Source organism: Falco cherrug, chromosome 4 (genome assembly GCF_023634085.1).
Source record: "Falco cherrug isolate bFalChe1 chromosome 4, bFalChe1.pri, whole genome shotgun sequence".
Lineage (NCBI taxonomy): Eukaryota > Metazoa > Chordata > Aves > Falconiformes > Falconidae > Falco > Falco cherrug.
This window is the reverse complement of record NC_073700.1, coordinates 28,806,272-28,822,614: the sequence shown is the minus strand read 5'-3', so window position 1 is coordinate 28,822,614 and position 16,343 is coordinate 28,806,272. Positions and strand designations below refer to the sequence as shown.

At 55.1% G+C, this 16,343-nt stretch overlaps 1 long non-coding RNA gene across 1 annotated transcript in view; it reads left to right on the top strand.

The window, feature by feature from the left end:
• LOC114014932 (uncharacterized) overlaps positions 1-15,588 on the top strand; it is a 54,878-nt gene extending 39,290 nt beyond the window's left edge. The window contains exons 9-10 of the long non-coding RNA XR_008731996.1: positions 3,093-9,825; positions 11,346-15,588. This is a non-coding gene — a long non-coding RNA (uncharacterized LOC114014932). The remainder of the gene's footprint in view (positions 1-3,092; positions 9,826-11,345) is intronic.
• Positions 15,589-16,343: the final 755 nt, after the last annotated feature.

The window sequence follows — 16,343 nt, the reverse complement described above, 5'->3', positions numbered from 1 at the left end:
GTTGTTAGGTTGTGCTGAGACATCGATGGGATCGTTGGCTTAGGGAGATTGAAACGTTTGTTTTCTATCCACAGCCTTACTTTCCCAGGCCTGGCAGAGAGCAGGGGAGAATCATCTGCAAGTCTGAGTTCAGTGGGAGCAGGGCTGTTGCCCTGTGTGTGTACAGGATGGTTCTCACGCCCTGTTTCCTTTGTGGACAGAAAGAAGAGTTATCAGGAGCCTGCACCTGCTTCCAGCTGAGGAGAGGAAATGCTTCTGGAGGGAGCAGAGGATGGTGGTGGTGTCTCAGGAGTCCAGGAAAGATCAGGGCTCTGTTGGGCTCAGAGTGGTAGAAACTGATATTGCAAGCTTGTGGTCAGGGTGGTTGGAAAAATCACTGCTGTCAGCAAGGAGAGGAGTCAGAAATAAAGCCATCACCCTGATGATTTGTAGAACCGAGCTGCTGGTGTGAGTGTGAGCTGTCCCAGGCCACAGAGAATGTGTTCCCCAGCCCGTGGGTCAGTAAAAGCTGGAGCTTCCCTCGTTGTACTCTCTGCTGCCTGGCTGCTCACAAGTGAGGAGCATCTCAGCTGGTGCTCAGCTGCCCCATTGCCCTCCTGGCTGCTTTTGGGCACAGCTGGGGCTCTTGGCTCCATCCCACAGCAGGGCTTTAGTTCTGGGGAGGGCCGGTTCTGTCCTGGCCGTGTTCCAAATTCTCTGGAGACCTGAAGGAGGTGTCCAAGCAGCTAGGCTGTATGGCCTGAAGGAAGAGAGGGCAAATAAACATCTGAGTTAAGGGATGATCTTGTTAGTGTGATACATTAACAGGGAAATCGAGTTAAAGGACTTCATCAGGGATGTAAAGTGAGTTGGTGGCGGGCTGGAAGTCTCCTTATGGGTGCTCTCTGCTGGGTTTTCTACCTTTTTGTGAAGCCAGGACGTGCTGTTTTGTAACAGTACATTAACTGGATGCTACGAGGCTTCCTAGAGGTGTGTGGAGGGGAAGAAGCCAGGAGATGGAGGGAAGCACTAGAGAGAGCAATGCTGGGAGATGCAGCGCAGAGGGTCATGCTGTATCAGAAGTCCCCTGTGACTTTGAGCACAATCAAAAGCCTGGGCCCTCCAGCACAACGAGGTGCTGACTCAGCTCTGGACACAACCACCCCAGCCCTTCCCTAACTCTGTCTCCTTGGAAGCACCTTCCCACATGAGGAGCTGGACAACAGGGCACCCAACAGCTCTACTTACCTTTGTGTAATAAGGTTAAATCACTGCCTCGTTAGAGCCCTCAAATTAAGTCACCACCTTGCTGGATCAATAGTATTTTCCATGATGCACTTGTGACATTAAGTCTGGGAGATAAATTGATGGTGGGAGGCTGGAGTGCTGCAGGGGAACTCCAGTTCCAGCACTGGGCAGGATCTGTTATCAGGGGAAAACCAGCAAATTTCCATGGAAAGCAGCAGCTGATGGCAGAGGCAGGAGGTGTGGTAGAGTGGGGACATGAGGACAGTGCCCATGTCTCCTGGCACCACTTGGTGCTGGACCCCATTTTAGACTTGCAGGGCTATTATAGGGAGAAGATCCTGGCCTGTGAGAAGCCTGTGGCAGCTATGTTCTCTTCCAGGTGTGTCTGCACTGGGAGCTTGGGCTAAAATGGGCTTTTCTGTCCTCCCCTTCCCTCTGAGCCAGGTCTGGGAGAGGAAAGGCCAAGGGAGCAGCTCCCATGGGGGATCACAGCTGTGTGTGGGTGCCTGGGGCTGCCTGATGCCATACTGACCCCGCTGCACAGGAGATGCAGCCTTCCCACCCCAGCATCCACCATCGCAGAGGCTCCCTGTCCCCACTGTCCGTGGGAACTGCCACCGTGCCCTGGATGGGGTATGACCAAAGGGGTCCTCCAGCTGCCTTGAGCCCTCTGGAAAGGTGTTAACTGGTGTCTACCAGGTTGCTGTGGTTCAGCTGGGGACTAGATCCAAGCGAGGCGTCCCTGTGGCTGAATTTGCGGTGAGCTGTGGGGTAGTTTGGGATCTGGGGTGCCAGATCACTGTGCTCTGAGCTGCAGCCAGGCCAGGAAAAGTTTGTGGCCAGAGGGAATCCTGGCAGTCCCAAATCCCAGCCCTGGGATGCTTGTGTTTCTGCCAGCTCCCCACGCAGGGAGGCTCAGAGTGGACATCTCTGCCCTTTCCAGTGGTGTGATGTGGACTAGAGACCACCCACCTTGTCTCCAGCCACCCACCCTGCTCCAGATGCCAGGGCTAAGGTCACTACTGCATCTCTCGCCCCCGCCTCCCTCACCCAGTGCCTTTCCCACCACCACTCTGCCCCCAGGACCACGAAGCACACGATCCCCTGCGCTGGGTGCTTGTTCAGCTGGCCAGGAGGAGCAGGCAGGGCAGCTGGGGGGGTGGTGGAGAGCAGGGGCTACAACCCCCTTCCTGCTGCTGCAGCTGAGCACCACACCGCTGGGCGCTGGGGAGGGAATGGGACCAGTCTGCTGGGTGGATTGGGTGGGTTTAACCCTTCCAGGCCAAGCCTGGCTCTGTTGGACATCTCTGTGCAAAATCAGAGCCTTCTGCAGAGGCAGCACTTCCCAGCCCCCTCGCTGGGAGCAGGGGGGGCATTCAGAGGAGCAATCGTAGCCCTAAACCCGTTCCTCAGCCCCACACCCTAACACCTCCTGCCACCAGGGTGCCCACATCGCAGCCAAACCAGAACTCCTGGGTGCTGGCTGTATTCCTCTTTCTAAACCTGTAGCAGCACAATTTATTCAAGACACAATTTATTCAAGATATTTGGCATGAAAAATAGGATTGTTCCTCCTAATCCCTCTCCAGGCATGCCCAGAGGTGACCTGCGGCTGTCACAGCCTCGTCGTTGGGCAGAGGTGGAGGACTGGGTATGGAGGCAGCAGGTTGCTGCCCACCCCAAGGCGTGAAGGGGATGAGTGGGTGCATCTGAATAAAATACAAAGGCAACAGGAGGAGGGCAAAGCTGATAAAAATGCCCAGAGCAGCTGTGGCAATGTGGGCAAGGAGGTGAGACTGCAATTGGCTGTCACTTATTTTGAGGCTTATCTTTGGCTTAAGAAACCTTGTTCTTTCTATCCCAAGAGCCCTCCTAGGAGCTGAAGCATTCCTGCAACCCAGCGTCTCTGATCTGCCTCCCACAGCGATGCAGGAGAAAGACCAGGGAGTGGGACAGGACCTGTTGCGAGGACCTTGAGCTGAAAAGGTCTGATTTACAGGTGAGAGGAAGGAAGACAATTTCATGTGTTTGTGGCTCATGCGGGGAGCAGTTCGTGAGCTCTGGGGAGCTCCTCTCTGGCCTGGAGAGCAGGGAGCGAGCGCACAGCTCATGTCGGTGCTGCCAGGGCAGCGGGACTGTCCCCGCCAAAGAGGCAGAGAGCTGAGCTCTTTGTTCATCCCTGCCCTGCTACGAAGCAAGAGAAAAATACTCCTGCTGAGCACAGCCAGAAATAACCCAGGCCGCCAGCAGCCAAAAAGCTTCCAAGGGGGAATATTAAAGTGCTGGGAATTCGGCCTCTCAGCCTGTGCTTTGGGCTCCTCTGCTGTTGTAATGTCCCAGGCAGGAGAAGGCAGACCCTGAACGCAGTCCTGCTCCTGATGGCCAGGAACCAGCACCTCAACAGGGAACAGTTCACTCCCGGGTCACCCCAAGACCCACCCAGTTCCTGTTTTCATCCCAGTCTTCTCCAGCACCATCATCGTCACAGCTCCTTCACCAGACACTGGTGATGGACAGCACTTCCCCTGTGAGATGTGCTTCAGGGGTTGTGATGCCCCAGCACCCCTCAGGATCCTCCGCTTTGCTGCATCGCTGGCTTGGATGCCCCTGAGATGAGGCCACCTTGCAGGGCCAGAGCTTGGGTGTCTGTAAGGGGAACTTAATGAGGATGAATGAGCTTGAGTGGTCCCATTGCCCATGGGAGGGAGGATTTGGGGGCAGTTGAAAACAGGCCTTCTCTGTCTCTGGAAAGGATGGCAGATTCCTGCACTATCCAGATGGGATTTGAGTTGCACCGTGAAGAAAATGATCTCCCTGTGGCACATGTCAGAGGCTGCAGGGAAGATAAATGTTGCTTCGTTTCTCTGGTGCTGCTGTGTGTTCACCCACAGGGATCTCCTGGCCAGCTTCTCTGTATGTCAGCATCTTATCACCACCCCAGAGCAAGGGCATTGCGTAGCAGATGCTCCATGGAGGAGGAGACACCTTGTCATGCAGCAACAGCTCTGCTGCAGCTCCTGGGGTGGCTCAAGGCTGCTCCATCCCTTTGCTCACGGATGTAGCCCAGCACACTGCTCGGCGTCCAGCAACCACGGGCAGGCTGCAGCCTTTGGAAACTTCCCGTGCCCCTGCACATCCCAAATGGCCCCTCTGGTGCAGGACACCAAGATGGAATGAACCGAGTGGTCTGGGCACATGCAGGAGGTCACTGAAGACACACTGGCTTTGCAAAACAGATCCCGTGTTGGATACAGGATCATCTATTTATTTTAAGTTTTATATGGGGCATTTTCCCTTGCCAGGAGCTGGAGAATAGAGGACCCGGGTACCATCTGCCCAGGGGACTGGTGAATCATCCTATTTTCCAGTTAACAGCACTTGTTTGCTTTGGGAGATCTCCAAGTTAAGGGGGAAGAAAAAGAAAACCCAACCCATGGATCTTTTCCCACACAATAAGAAAAATGCTTTTTCTTTTCTTTTTTTTTTTTCTTTTTTTTTTTTTTTTACAAAAGCCAGTGTCAACTCTGCTTTTACTTAGCAGTGGGCTGGATAAAAATAGACAGTGAAGTCATGACGCCTTCAGAAGAAGAACCAGGTATGGCCTGGGGAGAGGGGGTGAGTGAAGTCAGGCTTGGAGGAGAGGGACAACATGCCAGCACGATGGAGGCAGGCAGAGTTTTTGTCCCAGGACTGTGCTGGGACAAGGAGAGCTGCTTACCCTGGTGCCTTGTGATTTCCCTGGCACGCTGCTGGGAGGCAGGAGGCTTTTTGGTGGATGCACCAGAGTTTGGGCTGTTGCTCATGTGATGCAGATGGGGCTGTGGCCCAGCAAACACCAGGAGCTCTTTGCAAAGCCGAGAGCTTGGGGCAGGCTGGAAAGCAATGGCAGCAGCAGGGAAGGGAAGCCAAGGGGTTGTGCTCTTGCTTTCTCCAGGACCATATTGCTGCAGCCTTCTCTCTTAGGTTCCTGCTCAGATCTGGCTTTTTTTCCTGTTTTATCCCCGTGCCAGGCTGTGAGCACGCTGGGCTGTTTGGATGGACTGTGCATGTGAGGGACTGATGTCTCCTGCTCAGAGCAGGGGCCCTGGAAGCCACTTGGCAACCTGGAGCATGAGGAGGTGCGGCTGATGCCCACATCTCCATTCTGCTGGTAGGAGGCTCCTGCAGCAAAGCCTTCATGGGGCTTTTTGTGTAGGGTTGGGGCATGTCCTGCGTTCAGCCAGGCTGCTGGTGAAGATCCTCTGGAGCAGAGTCTTTGCAGTATTTCTGCATCACAGGAGAAATCAAGGATCTGAGGGCAACTTTACAGCCCCTCAAGGCAATGTGAAAGCCGAGCAGGTACTGGTGTATCCCCCCCTGCAGGGCTGGCTTGTGTCAGATGTGTCATGGGTGAGATGACCCTAAATTGCTGGTCCTCCCCCAGCCCTCATTGCAATGGGACTCTGTGGTGTCCCCTCGGTCACCACACAGCTCTGGCTCTGTCCTGCCAAAGCCACAGCTACTGCGACTTCGTACCCTTGTGACCAAACACCGACTTAGGTCACAACTGAAATGAGTTTGGAGGGCCTCAGCATGCTTTTCCATGGGTATTTCTTTACATGGTTGGAAACACCTTGGTAACTGCAAGGAGGTGCCAATTTTGTGTAGTAAAAGGATGCTGCACAGCAGGGGTGATGTGCCCTGCCAGAACCGGGGGGGACGGGACAGAGCTTCAGACTTTCAGCATATGAGGTGAGAGATTTTTTGCCCTTCCACTTAAGCAAATAAAAACTTCCAAGGAAAAAATATTGCCTGTGGAAACTTTAGCCTCGCCCACAAGGAAGGAACCTTTTATCAACAAGAAGATTCACATGGTGGGGAAAAACCATGTCCTTTTCTGCTCAGCACCAAATGCTTCTACCCGCTCCCGGACGCTGAGCCACAGTTTCTCTGCAGCAGGAGACTGGAGAGGTTCGAGGGGAATATCTGCATTTCTCCCCGATCAGTCACTGGAACAAGCATTATCACTGGAACAACGGGCTCAGCCTGGCCCGCCTTGCCAGAGCGGCTCCGCTGCAGCACTCCCGGATTTATTTTTGTCCGGGCTTGGAGCGGGTTGCGGAGATCAGGTGATGGTGCCCGAGGAGCACTTGGCATGGCCTGTCCTGCCGCTGTGTGTGCACGTCTGTGGGAGTAACGAGCAGACAGGGATGATGGAGCGGGGCTCGGCAGGCGGAGTGGCTGCGTTTGTGTTGCTGGATCCTCTGCTCTTGGCTCAGCCCACGCTGGTGACCAGCTCCCGGGAGAAGGGATGCTCTCTCACAGTGCGGGGACCACTGGTGCTCCCATTTGACCTGGCTTATAGCTTTGCAGTGCAGTCTGGGGAATCAAAACCAGCGACTGTGCTTTGGCACTGGTATTAGGACCTGGAAATTAGTTTCTGATGGAATCGAGCCATGCGCTTTAAGGGAGGTGACCAAGGAAACACACAAAAGACTGTGGCAGAGTCCTTTCCCAAGGACCAGTGCTATGTCTCCAGCTCTGAGCTTGCCTCCTTTCTATATGGTTTCCATACTGCTTGAACAGTGGCCGAGAACCCAGTTCATTCCCAGTGCCCCCATGGTGTCCCAGAAGAGCAGTCAGCCTGGCTGATATGGCTGAGGTAACCTTTGAGATGGCTAGTTTGGCAAGGTAGCCAAATCTCAGCAGTCTTGGCCACAACAATAAGTCCTGGGGGTCCCTGGGACACATCAAATCTGAGCTTCTCAGTGGCTCCAGAATGTACCACGATGCAGGGGCCTGGAGCACAAGCTGGGTTTATGGTCCTGCTTAGGCTGGGGGATGCTGGGCTTGGGTATTTCCCCTTTGCTCTCTCTCGGTGCCATGGGCATACGGTACATTCCCAGTGTGCGGTGGTCAGCTGTGCTGTGCAGACCGGGCTAGCATCCAAGCCATGCAGAGCTGAACCTCCCAACCTTTGCTATACATCATCCCATAATCCAGGTCACACCAGTGCTGGATTGCGATGTGTTCAAAGCCTGGATCAGAGCCGTCTGTAGGGTGAACCAGTCCCAGCCTGGTCATGGTCCTGACCAGGGAGTTTTGGAGCCTACTTCCCCCTGACCCCCAAATATCTTCTTCCAAAAGGACTCAGTGAAGCAGCTCCAGCAAGGAGCCAACCTCAGGCTGCGGCATCTGCAATGCTCTAAGTCAAAACATGCCCCAGCAGTACAGCTTGGGCTTAGGTCTCCAGAAGCGATGTGAAGATACCTGCAGGGGTTCAGGGACACATGCCAGCATCTATGGACACAGGGACACCTTGCGCAGAGGAAACCATCCTGGCTCCATCCCCAGCCCCTTCTCAGAGGCAACTGTGGCCACTGCTGGCAGGTTCACCCCCTGCTTTCTCCATCAGCTGGAAACAATCTGCATCACTGGAGGCTTTTATTTCCCAGGGGGCTGTGAAGAGAGAGCAGCCTGGAGTTAATCAAAGATTGGAGTGTGCACAGGAGCAGCCATGGCTGGAGAAAGCTCACAGGCTTCTGCACTGGAGTGGGGTCAGAGCTGCACCGGGGTCTGGGAAGACGGGGTATGAGGAGGGCCGGGGGTTTGTTCAGCGAGTGGCACCATGGGGACATGAGGAACGAGACCTTAATTTTTCAGTTGTGGGCAGAGGAGAGGGACCAGGGTGCTGTGCCCACAGTTGGGGGTCCAGGCAGTGCTAAAGGCATGTGTAGCATCACTTGATGTGCATGAGTGGCCCAGAGCCCTGTCCTGTGACTCGATGCACGGGTGCAGGCTGACCTCAAAGGGAGCCCAGTGCTTTGTGGCAGAGGCTGGGGCTCACCCTGAGCCCACGACTATTCAAGCTGAGGTCTGTGAGCAGCACACTGTGAACGTCACCCTCTGTGGGTCAGGCCATCCTGCAAAGAATCCCCTTTTATATAAATCCCAGCACATGATGTGAGAGTGGAAGGAGCCTACCCTGCCCCAGCAGGTCATTTCAGGCTTGGCTGAGCTTCTTTCCTCTTGAGGGGATGCTTGCCAGCATCTCGGAAATGGCACCGGTGGGATGTGCAGCCCAGGCACAGCACTGTCGGTCAAGGACCTGCTCTATGCTGCTCAGAGCAGTAAATCCCTCTTGCAGCAGGAGGATGAGGATGGACAGTGTGGGAGCAGCTCCCTCTGCCAGCCCAGCACTGTCCTCACTGAGCAGGAGGCAGCGGTACCCGCTCCCACGTCAGGAACTCATGACTGAGTTCTCATGTGCAGCAGGGACACGGTGACAATCCCGGCCTCGCCTGCTGCTCCCTGTGGTTTCTGTGGCTTGTTGTCATGTGTACAACAGATGATTTATGTTGATGCTGGGTCTCCAGGGTACGCTTTATGGCTTGTGGCATATGGAAATCTATGGACCCCTCTGGCAACAGTTGCGTTGAGTCTAACACAGCTCCAAGGCACTGACCCTGCTGGTGCCTCCCAGCTGCGATTCCCTGGATCACGGTGTTTGGATATCTCTGATGTTGAGATCCAAGAGCTTGTGTTCATCCACAGGACTGGAAGCACCCAGTGGAAGGGGTGCAGGCACAAAGTACCATCCTTTTCTGCACACTCGGCGTAACCCTTACATCGCTGTGTGGAGGAGGGACACAAACACGCACACAGACGCAAAATTGTGGATATCAGCCCATCAGTCTTCCTGCAGGGAAGATTACCAGGCTGCTCTGCTGGGTGAAATTCTGTGGACATTTAGCCCACAGGAGCTGGCTGAGTTGCATGTGAGGTGCATCCAGGTAGGAATTGTACCAGGGGTCCGACACACACCCCAGTTGCTAGACGGTCATGGTCGAGGCAGCGCATCTTTCTGGGCTAATTAGGGAAAGCATCAGAGACCTTGTAGCCTAACAGTGTGAAGCAGCCAAGGCTGACAGGCCAGGGCTTCTCCTCTCACTCTGCTCATGTTCCACTAATTGCAGCTCTCCCTAATTAAAAGTCCATGATGTGGCTTTGATGGCTGCAAGCCAGGTCCCCCAGGTGAGCCCTGGGGCAGATACTTCACAGCAGGGAGGGATAGGATCATCCCTAGAGCCAGTACTGAGCCACGGTCAGGTGCTGCAGAGGAGCCGAGCAGCCAGGAACATCCTCAAGAGGAGGAACAAAATCAGAGGCAGCCTTGCCAGGGACACGGGGCAGCCAGGGGATACCATGGTCCCTGCGTTGTTCTGCTGAGCTGGAGTGAAATGGTCTGTGCCAGCTGCCAAGCCGCTTTCCAGGTGGCAGTGGTGCCTCTGCAAACCACAGGGCTCTGGGAGCTGGGGCTCTGCGGTGGAGGGACCAAACCCCACGCCGGACTCCGCCACTCCCAGGGGAAAAGCAGGGCCAACTCGCTGCCAGGCACTTGAAATAAGACAAAGTAAAAGCTGGGTGATCTTTAAAAGCACGGTTTCCTGTTATCTTGCTGGTTGCTGATCTAACAGCTCTTTCTCCTTCTTTATTTCCATACGAGGACAACTCAGTTTTGGTTCAGGTGTGTCTTCCCATTGGATAATAATCTCTCCAAGCAAACTCATCCTGAGCAAAGCCAGGAGGAGCACCCAGATGCCAGCACGAATGTCTTATGTAAGTGACTCCGGGACAATTTCATTAACAAGTGCTTGTGCTCGTACCGCATTGATACAAATTCACAGGCAAGAGTGAATTTTCACCCCAGACACATCTCCAACCCGAGCACGTGTCCTGCTTTCTCAGGCTCGGGCAAATAACATGTCTTAGCCTTTGTCATACCCTTACCTGTCCTGCTTTGAAATCCGTGGGCCAAGGGGATATTTATATGTCAGGAAAGATCAGTCAGGGGCATGACGGGTGATGCTTTTGTCACCTGGAGAAGCCAGAGATGGGAATAGAGACATCAGCTTCTATCACATTGGAAGCTGCTAGAGTGAGGTCCTGGGAGTGGGATGGTGGTTTGGGAGAGGGTGAACTGCATGGCAGCTGCTTCAGGGAGACGGTACAGGGAGGGTCTAGAAGAGGCAGGACAGGCTGGTCTCTCTGCTGGACACCAACATCTTCCAGGTATCGGTGAGCAGAGAGTGGCTCGAAGCCTTCAGCGTGGTGCGTGTCCATGGGGAAATGGGGAGTATCATGCACAGCTCCTCTCCCTGGCCCACAGCCGGGGAGGGCTTGCAGATGGAAAGCTCGTGGCTCAGGCTGGCTGCTAATAATACCTCTGGGAGAAGGTCAGGTGGGCAGCAGCAAGGGCAGCTCCTGTTACAGACTGTCACACATCACCCGTGGCTGCCAGAGCCTCCAGAAAAGTTTTGGGATGTCTTGGAGGAGGTCTGGTACTGCAGCCCCTTCTCCATCAGCAGGTTTCCCAGGGGAGGCAATGGCAGGTGGCCACGAGCGGTTATCCCCGCTGTAGCATGCAGCAATGCAATAAACCCAGCACCAGTCCCTGCACCGCACCCTCCGTGTTACTGCATCGTGCCCTGCTTCCCGGTGCCAGCAGAGCCTGGCTGCTGCCGGGCAGGCCACCGTGCCGTCCCACCACAGCCGATGTCCCAGCAGAGAGGCTTTTTCTTGCCGAAAAGCTGCTTAGCAGCTTATGGAAACAATAAAAGTAGTATTATCTTCAATGGCGAGGCAGATGGTTTGGATGATTGGTTTGACTTTTAAGCTGGATTTCAGCTACGGATATTCTGATTTTTAACAATTTTTGGCTGGTCAGACTCTGGCAGCGTAATCCCCAGATTCACGCTCCCCATAAATCCCAGTCCTCTCTGTGCCAAGGGATGTGGGATGGAGACCTGAGGCGGGGGGGGGGGGGGGGCACTTGCAGAGACCTGTATGGGAGGGGGCACCCAGACACCCACCGCTGGGCTGGCAACCACCCGACACTGCTGCCACCACCATGGCCACTGTTAGCCCTCCTTGTGCTGACTGTCACCGCTGCCACCGCCGCCTCGCCACCCCGACCTTGCAGGGACGATACCCCTCTCTGCTCCCAGCCAGCGTGGGCGGCAGCACTCTGCAAATCCATCGCTGGCAGGAGCCCAGGCCCGAGCTTCTTCCCCCCACCTCCCCGCCCCCAACATTGTCTTTTTCAAAGGGATTTATTTAGTCTTTCTCCTAATTATCAGGAGCTGCGGACTTCCCCCTACCATCTGAGTGCTGTTAGCAGCCCGCAGCGCTCCTCCTGCCGGCACCGACTGCCTGTTCTTGCCATCGCCCCCACAGCCAGCATCACTACGGCGATGCCGTATGGAGAGCTCGGCGGAGAAGGTCTTGCTGGCCGGGCCATGGCCGGTGACCTTCTCCATCCCTCCTGCAGCAGGGTTCCTCTGCCATCCAGGAACCTTCAGGGGCGCAGGGACCTGCCTTGCTCCAGGGCTTGCCAGCAGCCTCCGAGGCTCCTTGGGGTTGCCCCCGTACCCGCGTGCTTGGCCTGATGCAAGGCACAGAAGGGGCTTGGGGATGAAATCCAGGTTCAGCCCCCTTGGGTTGGGGCAGGCTCCTCGGGAGGGCAGCTCCAGCCAAATAAAAGCCATCCTGGGGGTTCATGGATAACTGTGGTGCTGAGGGACGTGCAGCACCCACCCAGGCATGGAGCAGGGTCTCAAGTTATTAATTACCTGGCCCAACCCCCCCAGTTGCCCCACCTGAGAAAAGCCATCACACCCAGCACATCCTTCATATTAGAATCAGTTTTATTTAGCAAATCTCCAGAGCATTAAAATAAAACTCCCATAAAACAAGGGTCATCTTTGTGTTTACATTGAATTCATAAACTGAGCAAAAGAGGAAGACTTCTACAGAGGTCAAAGGTCAACCAAAACATCCCTTTAAGAGAAATAACATCGGTTTTCTGTTCCAATTGCCACACTGGTTGGCAGTCACCAGCAAAGCAGAGGGTGCGGGAGGGAGGGAGCGATGGGGGTGAAGGATGTGGGGAGGCTCTGTGCTGCCCGGTTCAGTCCTGCAGCCAGGCAAACTCGCTTTCCGGCTGCACCCAGGTCATGAAACACGGGGGGGGCTGGCGGGGGCGAAGTGTTTTAGGGAGCTGGGGTGGTTTGGGGGCTATCTGTGAGAGGCAGCGCAGAGGCTGCAGGAAGGTGAACCTGGAAAGGGCGAGCTGTGGCTGAGTGCCGGTGGTACCCGATGGGTACTGGTGGGAGGATGCAGCTGCCAGCAGCGGGACGCGAAGCTGTTTCTCTGTGGCCACACACCACGGCAAGCCCTGCGGCTGCGGTGGCTGCGAGCTGGGTGCCCGATCCCTGGCAGCCTTTCCCCTGCCAGCTCCTGCGGGGCCTGGCAAAGCACTGTCAGAGCTGCCAGGCTTATCTTTAGCTCTGTTCCCTCCCTCGCCCCCGCGCCCACCTCCTCGCCGCGCACCGCGTCCCCGGCCCCCACCAAAACATGCTGTTATATAAGCACTTGCAGCAGCCATCTGGGGCTGAGTCAGCCACGAACCCAAACGGACAGCAAGCCCACTAGGCGGGGATGCCAGCCCCCACATAACAGGCTTTTGGGGTTACCCCCTGCCAATGCCATTCCTGGGTGCCCGGCACACCTGCCCACACCCTGCGTGGGTGCTGCAGCCGGTCAGCCCGGAGCCTGGAAGGGGACAGCGAGAAACACCCCAGCCTGGGGGACAGGCAAGATGCTTGGGGTCATCAGGTGGTGCTGGCAAAGAGTGGAAGGCTTAATTACACACTAATGAGGTATTGCCAGAATAAATGTGCCAGCTGCAGGGGAAGAGGTGGCAAAGCATCCACTGGCTGGGGAAGGGGTGTTGGTCTGCCAGTTCAGACATGTCTCCTCTTCCCTCTCCATCCTGATATCCCACTGGAAACCCTTCTGTGCCTCTTCCCTTAAAGCAGCGCCACCAGTTTGACTCTAAATTTGTTCACCTGAGGTTTTTCCCCAAAGCCCAGGGTCAGGATGGGGGTTTCCTTCGCCTCCTTTAAATCACTGGTTTTCTCCAGGAGCAGCATCGTGGCGAGCATTTGCGACCTGAACTTTGCAGTGTTGTGCTGATTCATGACGGCTTGTCACCAAAACTGCCTAAAACTGACAGAAAAAGGGACGCTGACTCATGTGTTTGCCTTCCCCGAGCTGGGAGAAATGTGAAAGGTGAACAAAGTACTTAACGGGTGATAATTACATTCAGCGCTGAAAAATTCAATCCATATTAATAAGCCAGCATGTTAGTACTAATAGAGGCATCTTACAATTAAAAAAAAAAAAAGTATTTAAGGTTTTTAACCTTAACAGTGACCTTTTAACAACAAGTGTAAGGAAACCCCTAATTTTGTCCCACTCACACTTACAAATCTGTGTTAAGGAGAAACTCTAGCTGCTGCCTTCCCAGTCTCCTGCAGGGTGCTGGGGGCTGGTTCCCTGGCAGTATCCCGTTATACAGCGGCATGAAACTGGGCGTGGGATGGGCTGGGATGTGGCACGAGGAGCCAGAGAGCTGGCACCTCAGTGGGAGAGCTTTTCACGTTGCCACTCAGGGCAGGTGGGGGGGAGAAAGGAATCAGAGAGGGTCCACCTTAATGCAGGATGAAAAAGCAAATTGCCAGCAGGAGAGTAGAGATGCTGCTTCGTTACTATGGTTACCCCCGGAGACAATTGAGCATCCCTGGGTATCACCCTGCGGTGCCTGAGCTGCTCCCGGCCACCCGGAATGGCACTGGGGCAATTCAGGTGGCCAAGGGGACAAATTCAGAGGGGTTTGTAGGGTCTGAGCTTCTCGAAGCAGCCAGGAGAGAGGATGCATCCAGGCTGGATGGAGGAGCAGCATCTGCAGTGGGGCTGGAGCAGAGTTCCTGCCTCCACCCCTCTGAGATGTGGTGCCTCGCCTTAGCACAGCTGGGGAGGATTCATTAGGAAACGTCGGGGATTTGGTTTGGATGTTTTCTGCCTGGCACCGACCCGCACCCGTTCAGGAGTCAGACCAACGCAGTGCCCTACCGGCCTGGCACCACGTTTGGCCAGTGAGGCACTGCAAGCCCTGCCCCGGGGCACACAGCCGGGACGGGCAGCACAGCATGCGTGCCCACGCCGGCTTTGTCCTGGTGGGAATCCAGAGCTTACAGCCCCTCTGCCTGCTCTTTGCCTGCTCCAGAGGGAATGGTCCACCCAAATTTCGGTGGTGGTGGTGTGTTTGAGCCAAACCCATCTGAGCTGATGAAAAGACACCCTGCTTTTGGGGTGGGGATAACCCTCTGCAAGGGCACAGAGGGACACGCTGGTCTCCTGAAGCCAAAGGGAAGCAGGCAGGAGGGCAGCCAGTGATGGCCGGTGTGATGCTGAGTTCAGAGAGGGTTTTAGCATTTAAAGACATCTTGAGGATTAGCAGTGGAGGTTGCCAGCTCAGAATCAGCCCCAACCTCAGCCATGGCCTAGCATCCCTGCTGAAAGCACCCCGGTCACGCCTGCACGCGGTAAGCAAGGTCCTTCCCCCGCAGAGGCAGCCTCTGCCTTCCCATCCCCACCGCCCCCGGCCACCACCGCAGCCATTAGTTTAGCTCTGACCCCCGAAGATGAGGATGGTCGGAGTGGAACTAAAGCAAGGACTGAACCTCCTGGCAGCACATTTCCCTGGGTGCCAGCGTCAGCTCAGCTCCCCGGGGATTTCTGCTGCAAAGCAGCCACTGAAGGAGGAATTCTGGAGGCCGTGGAAACCATCCCCAGGGAGCTGCCGGCTCCTGAATCATTAAATGCTTCCACAAATGAAGCAACGGGCTTTGTAGTGCAAACTGCTGCCTGAGAAGTCACTGCCGCATGGCAAAGCAAACCCTGAGAGCAGAGGCACAAGCACTTTGGGAAGCTGCTGCACAGGCCGGTGCTTGTCCCCAGGAGAAATGCTGGCAGGGCCCTGCAAGAGCATCCCCCACGCCCTCCCTGGAATTTTCCTTTCTGACATCCAGCCCATGTTTTGGAGGAGAGCAGGGAGGTTTTTCCCATCTCACCTCCTACCTGCCTGTAACAGGCCATTACCTTCCCCAATAAACTCCTGCTCTTCTCTCGTCAGCAAGAGAAAAGCTTCCAGAAAAGCATCTGGTCCAGATATAAAGGCATCACGAAGCACAGGCTGGTTCTAATAGCTAATCATCATTAAAAGATCGCTCCCGATTTCCAAGACTCATTTGTCTAGCTTCAGCTTCCAGGAAGAGGTAGTTATTATGCCTTTCACTGGTAGATTAAGTTACCTCTTCATACCAGTGCCTTCTCCCCGTGACAAATGCTGTAATCAAGTCACCTCTCAGTCTCCCCCTTTGATAAATTAAACAGGCTGCGCTCTTAAATCGTGCTTAGCCCCGCTCCTATCTTGGGTGATTGGAGTGAGCAGCGGGCAGTGATTTTTTTTTTTTTTAAATGAGTGAAAAACTCCCTTATGGGGGAAGGAATGGAGCCGATGGGACCCAACTGACCATCACTGGTGGATGGAAACTATCGGTCACCGGTTGCCCTGTGACCAGCCTGAGAAACGATGATGAATAATTTCTCCAGGTCATCTCAGCACACAAGCCTCTGCGGCAGCCAGGTGCAAAAGCCAAGAGGAAAATCCAGGGGCTCTGTGTCCACTGGGCCATTACCCTCTCCTTAAATAGCATCCCACACCCTCGCTCTGCTTTCCTTCGGCCATGACGTACCGTTAAAGACAGTTAAACTGTCGCTTGGCCGTGGTGCGATGTCCCCTGAGGTCCCCGGAGGAGGCATGCCTGTAGGAAATAGATCCTTGTGGAGGCCAAGGGCGACCAAGGTCTCTCTGGGAAGATTTGTTGGGTCAGTCTTGGATGACTGGGCTCTTTCTGCCTGGGCTCCAGGCACAGTTTCCCATCTCCGGGCTCCCCGCGTGGCTGGGCTGCTGCGGACTGGTCCCCCGGCGAAAGGCCACCAGGGCAGCGCAGCAGAGCGAGCGGTACCCAGGCAGGGGGCTGTGTGGGGAGGGGGTTACCCTGCAGAGCCACGCATCCCACCGAGCATCCCTGCAGCCCCTGACCTGTCAGAGAGGAAAAATTATCCTCTTCTGCAGGATAACAAGGAAAAATCAGATGTGGGGTTTCTGCTCCTACCTAGAGGCAGCAGGATGGATGTTTGCTAAAAGGCTCCTAAAAAAATCTGTGGTT